Source organism: Triticum aestivum, chromosome 6B, assembly GCF_018294505.1.
Source record: "Triticum aestivum cultivar Chinese Spring chromosome 6B, IWGSC CS RefSeq v2.1, whole genome shotgun sequence".
NCBI lineage: Eukaryota > Viridiplantae > Streptophyta > Magnoliopsida > Poales > Poaceae > Triticum > Triticum aestivum.
In genome coordinates this window covers 270,949,495-270,956,239 of record NC_057810.1, presented here as the reverse complement: position 1 = coordinate 270,956,239, position 6,745 = coordinate 270,949,495, and positions in this window count along the sequence as shown.

The following is a 6,745-nucleotide window of genomic DNA, read 5'->3' as shown; positions in this document are numbered from 1 at the left end:
CCCGCCACCTCGGCCGCTGCCTCCCCGCGGATCCGGTCGGGCCGGACCGGATCCGGCACCCCGACCCTCGCCGGCCCTCCTGCGGTGAAGCTCCGGCCGCCTCCTTCAACTCCGGCAACCTCTCCCGCTGCTTCTCCGGCGAGATCCGTCACGACCTCGGCCGTTGACTTCTACCCCGAGGTGCTAATTTCCTCTAAGTCCCCAAATCCATACATTATCATGCCATGTTCATCGCATCATAACTCTGTGCATACTGCTCCGTTTCATGTGTGTAATATGTCAAATTGTTCGCCTCAACGAGTACTTCATTTCATTCCAATGCATTATTTTCATTTGAGCTCATCTAGATGCCCGAAATGCTGTTGGAAGAGTGCATGTTGATGTTAATCTGCTGAAACTGTTATAACTTGCTCATTTGTCATTTTTGCCATGTTTGATGTGTGCATCCTATGAGGTTGATGTCTACATGTGTTTTGATATATGCTATGCCATCTTTCAAGTGGTTCTACCCATGTATTTTTGTGAGTTGTGTGATGAGTGCATCAAGCTTGTTAAGGAGGGTACTTGCTGTTACTGTTTTCCTGACAGATTCTGTTATATTTTGTTGCTATGTAAACCTGCTCCTACAAGTCATTCCATGCATAATCTGGAGATTGTTCACTAAGGATGTTTTGTTATACATGTCTTTATCTATCCATTCATGCCCATGGTTGCATTTATAGCCTGCTGTAGCTTGTTGTAATCTTGCTCCAAACTTGCTAAATAATGTTGTTGTCAACCTGTTAACATTAAGTTCAATGTTTCCATGATTGTTTGCTAGTGATCCATGCACCCTATGAACTTGTTCTTGCCATTCTTAGCTTCACAAACATGTCTTCTTACTGTTGGTTGCCTTGCCATGCCATGTATTTCTCCGTGGTGAGTGATTCAGGCTCACCAACATGCCTACTTATTGTTGTTCCTGCCATGTATGAATCTGTAATATAACTTGCCATGTTTACATGGGTGCCATCTTAACTTCTGATCCTTTTTGGCTCATGGTCAGTAAGGGACTCTTGTTCTATGCATTTAGTAGTATCATGCCATGCCTTTGTTTGCCATAATATGTTCCTATAACATGTTGTTTGATAGCTCTAAACATTGCAACCTGATGTTATTTCTACTAAAGTCTGAAACTGTTATTATTTGCAATCTTACCATGTCTTTTTGAGCATGTTCTAGTTGTTTCTGGAGATAGGTCAGTGTTCATGTCTTGTTATGCTTTACCTGTACTTCATGCTCATGCCTTTTGTTATTATGTTGGGGTGCTGCAGCATGCTGTTTTGATGCTTGCAATATGCCTACTTGCTGTTTTGGACAGATTGTTGCTATGACTTGTATAGTGTGTATGTGTTGCACCGTTGCTCCGTTTTGAGTGTGCTCTATATGAAACTTGCTTGGTTTTGCATGTAGCTTCATATTATCATGTTGCATCCTTGTTTTGAGGTGTTTGCTTGATGTTCGGATGCATTTTGCATCAATGCCATGTTTAATTTGTTTTGCTCATATCTTCTAGGCCGTAGCTCCAAATCTAATGAACTTTATATGTAACTTGACTAGAATTTCGTGTAGATCATCTTGGTGCATCTTAACTTGCTGTTTAACAACTTGAACATAAGGTTTATTCAGTTCTGGACCAATTTCGAGATTTGCATATGAGGACTTACCGGAGTTGTTATATGTTGTTCCCGGCCTCATTTAAACTTGCCTTGATGTGTTCTTATTTGCATCATCTCTTGCCATGAGTATCTTCATGTAGCTTGGTCATGCATCATGCTTGTTGTGCATCATGCCTTGTTCATGTGTGGTGTGTTTACCATGTTGTGTGCTTCTTCTCGATAGTCCCGTTTCGTTGCGATCGTGAGGATTCGTTCGTCTACGTGTGGTTCGTCTTCGTGGCTTCATCTTCTTCATGGACTCATTCTTCTTCCTTGCGGGATTTCAGGCAAGATGACCGCTACCCTGGATCTCACTACTATCATTGCTATGGTAGTTGCTTCGTACTATCGCTATGCTGCGTTACCTATCATTTGCTCTTCAAGCCTCCCAAATTGCCATGAACCTCTAACCTTTGACACCATTCCTAGCAAACCGTTGCTTGGCTATGTTACCAATTTGCTCAGCCCCTCTTATAGCGTTGTTAGTTGCAGGTGAAGTTGAAGATTGCTCCATGGTGAACAGGGTTATGTTGGGATATCACAATATCTGTTATATTATTAATGCATCTATATATTTGGTAAAGGGTGGAAGGCTCGGCCTTATGCCTAGTGTTTTGTTCCACTCTTGCCGCCCTAGTTTCCGTCATACCGGTGTTATGTTTCCGGATTTTGCGTTCCTAACGCGGTCGGGTGATTTATGGTACCCTCCTGACAGTTCGCTTTGAATAAAACTTGTCCAGCAAGGCCCAACCTTGATTTTACCATTTGCCTCACCACCACCTATACCCTTCCCTTGGGTCGGCCAACCCAAGGGTCATCTTTATTTTAGCGCCCCCGGGCCATTGCTTGTCTAAGTGTTGGTCCAAACCGAGCCGCCTGCGGGGCCCCCTCGGGGCAACTCCAGGTCTGGTTTTACTCGTAGCCTGTCTCATCCGGTGTTGCCCTGAGAACGAGATATGTGCAGCTCCTATCGGGATTGTTGGCGCATCCGGCGGTCTTGCTGGTCTTGTTTTACCGTTGTCGAAATGTCTTGTAAACCGGGATTCCGAGACTGATCGGGTCTTCCTGGGAGAAGGAATATCCTTCGTTGATCGCGAGAGCTTATCATGGGCTAAGTTGGGACACCCCTGCAGGGTATAAAGTTTCTAGAGCCGTGCCCGCGGTTATTTGGCAGATAGGAATTTGTTAATGTCCGGTTGTAGATAACTTGACACCAGATCCGAATTAAAACGCATCAACCGCGTGTGTAGCCGTGATGGTCTCTTCTCGGCGGAGTCCGGGAAGTGAACACGGTTTCTATGTTATGTTTGACGTAAGTAGGAGTTCAGGATCACCTCTTGATCATTACTAGTTCCACGACCGTTCCGCTTGTTTCTCTTCTCGCTCTCATTTGCGTATGTTAGCCACCATACATGCTTAGTCGCTGCTGCAACCTCACCACTTTACCCCTTCCTTTCCCATTAAGCTTTGCTAGTCTTGATACCCATGGTAATGGGATTGCTGAGTCCTCGTGGCTCACAAATTACTACTCCAACAGTTGCAGGTACAGGTTATGCGATGATCATGACGTGAGTGCGATGTTGCTTGTTTTGGAGTTTCTTCTTCTGCTTCTTCGATTAGGGGATAGGTTCCAGGTCGGCAGCCTAGGCTAGCAGGGTGGATATTGTTTGAGTTTCTGTTTATGATTCATCCGTAGTCGGATGTTGCTCTTGTATGTTGTATTGTTGTATTCATGTGACATTGTATGTATCGGATGTATCCCCACTATTATGTAATGTTGATGTAATGATATCCACCTTGCAAAAGCGTCTTCAAGATGCGCTTCTATCCTTGGTGGGACCTTCGAGTTCCTTTAGGATAGGGTCGCATCTTGGGCGTGACAAGTTGGTATCAGAGCCTCGACCGACCTTAGGAGCCCCCTTGATTGATCATGTAGTTTGGCCGTTGTTGAGTCTAGAAGAAAAACTTTTTCCGAGTCTAGTTATATCGGAGAGTAGGAATTCTTTTTACTCCTCAGTACCTTCGTCGCTCTGGTGAGGAATCTTGACGTAGGTGTTTTGAATTACTCCTCTTCCCATTCAAATTTTTCTTTAGGATCACGTGGTTAGTTTCGTAAGTTGTCCATCCTCTTTTGGTCCGGTGCATCTCTCGTCAAGTCGGCTCGATCCTCTTCATCGTTGTCAAGTTCAATCCTCAGTTGTTTTATTTTCCCACCCGCCCTCCCCTTTTTTTTCTCCTCGGAACCGGAGTCCGTAATCGAGTATCCATCCTACTGGTGCGAAGTCTCTGCTTTCTTTCCTCAATGATTTCAACCGGTGTTTTCTCTTCAAGATATTCGTCGGCTCCCCTTCCAAGTTTCCTTTGTTTTCCCGCCCTCCCACCCCTTTTCTTCCCGGAGTCTGGGCATCTATTCGAGAAGCTATTTCTTTCGTGCGGAGCCACTTCAGGTTTTCCCTCAATTGTTTCAACCGGTGAATTCTCGTCTCGTTCGTCATTCTTCATCTCTTTTTCTTTTCCGGTGGACCCAATTCAAGTTTTTTGGGTTGATCACATTCTTTTCCTTGGATCAAGTGTTTTCCCTGCTTGTTCGCCTCTCATGAGTTTATCCTTCCGGAGTGTTCAAGACATCTCAGGAGATTCATTTGTGTTCCAATTAATTCGAGGTTGTCACCTCATTCCAATATTTTAAATTGTTCCGGAGCATCATCTATCGGTTCAACAATCTTTTTCAACGGTGTTTTCTTTTAGTGGGCCCTAACCCACAGGTCTTTTCCCAGGATCTTACCTGACTCTTCTGATTTCCCGGAGCTATTCTCAAATCCTTTTCAAAGTTTGACGTAAGTATGAATTTCATCAGTCAGGTGCTTTTCCAAGATCTCTTGCAAATTCTTTCATTGTTGGCTCAACCTCTTCGCTTTCATCCTCCCAAAGTATCTCAGTAATTTTGGTGGTGTTTCTCGTCATCATTTGAAGACCGAAGAAGAGTTTTTCCTCTAAATCTTATCCGTTCTTCTGAAGATTCATGGTTCTAGCTTCATGTTATCCTCTCATATTATTCGGTTTGTCAGATATTCTTTTCTTAACCATCCGGAGCATGTCATGAGGTTTTTTTCCATTTCTTTTTACCGGAGGCCATCTTTCCAGTTATCGTTCTCTATTTATCCCGGCGCATCTGTCAAATATTCTTTAATCAGTTCATTGTCTCTTCGTTCTTTTGCATCTAAATCCCCTCAAGCATATTTCTTCTTCTAATTCTTCTTGGTGATTCATTCTCTTTCATCAGTCATTTTGAACTCTTACGGTGGTTCGTTCAAGATTCTTTTCCTTGTTTATCATATTAATCCATTCATTCTTTTCAATCCTACCGGTGGTTCATGAAGACCTTCTCAAGTTTGCGCTATATCTCTTCTTAATCCTTTTCAAGAAGAATAAGTAGTATGCAAAATCCTTTCCTTGTCATCAATTTAATTTCATGAAGGATAAGCATACAATAAATCTTATTCTTATTTCACCCAAGTCAAGTAATCCCTTTTCTTCGGAGTTTGTTCTTGATGAATAAATTCTAGTTTCAAGTGTTTTCATCTTTTCTTTTCTGGAGTTCAAATTTTTCCTCGGCAATCTCCTCGGAAGCCCCATCAAAATCATCGCAGGGCCTTAATCTTATTCTTTCCATCCTTTAATTCTATCTCATCATCCTTTTGTTTACCGGAGTTCTTCATGATTTAATTCATTCTTCAAGAGTTCATCAAGATTTTGTTGGTGGAGTTCAAGATCTTTTTCTTCTTGCGTCTTGAAGTGCAATTAATCCTCTGTATTCTTTTGAAGTGGAGTTTTGCAGTTCTTCGTTCTTCTCAGATATTCAAATCCATTCAATCCTTCCTTCTAAGTTCTTTTCATTCTATTTCAATCCTTTCCGGAGATTTGGTGTCATCTCTTCATCAACTATCATTCCATCCTCTCAAGTTAGTTCTAATCCTCCCATTTTCAGCTTGAGTGCTACCTAAATCCTTTCAGTCTTATTCGTTTCTTTTCTCATTCTAACCACTCCGGTTAGAATGAGTAGTTTCATAGTCTATCTGAATCCATGAGCTTTCAATTCTCGACATTCTCGTTGTTCCTCTCTTCTTCTCGAGTGTTCTCGATTCTTTGCTTCTTCTCTTGAGTTCTTGTTTCACCTCATCCCTTTTCCCTTCCATCTTGGTCCTAAGATCTTGGGACGAGATCTCTTGTTAGTGGAGGAGTGTTGTAACGCCCCGGATTCGATGCGCCAGGTGTCTGCCAGTTATTTGCCGTCATTGCCATGTCTTTTGCTTGCGTGTTGCATTTTATCATGTCATCATGTGCATCTCATTTTGCATACGTGTTCGTCTCATGCATCCGAGCAATTTCCCCGTTGTCCGTTTCGTGATCCCGCACTCCTATGTCATCCAGCGTCCCCCTTTTGTCTTTCATTGTGAGCGGGTATTAAACTTTCTTGGAATGGCCCGAGGTTTGCCAAGCGGCCTTGGTATATCACCGGTAGACCGCCTGTCAAGTTTCGTGCCATTTGGAGGTCGTTTGATACTCCAACGGTTAACCGGGTAACCGTAGAAGCCTCTTTTGTTTGCAGCCCAACACCCCTTCCAAAGTGGCCCAATACCCAGCAAACTCCCCTCCATGCTCTCGGTCGTTCGATCACGATCGTGTGGCCGAAAACCGCTCCTTATTTGGACTCTCCTAGCTCCCTCTACCTATAAATATGCCCTCCCCGTCCAAATTCGCGAATGAAACCCTAGCCTCCCTCTTCCTCGCACCGCCGGACATGTCCATCCCGCGCCGGAGATGTCCAGCCTCCACCTCACCCCGGCCAATCAGAGGCTGCCACGTCATCTCCGCCGCCTCCCCAACCAATCCGGAGCCGCCACCTCACCTCCCTGCGCCCACTTCGCCGCCGGCCACCCGGGGCCCATATCCGGCCCACCCCGGCGCGCCTCGCCGGCGGCCTCGCCGCCCGCCGGCCCCACCGCCCCTCGCCGGAATGCTCGGCCTCGCCATCCTCCGGCCGAGCG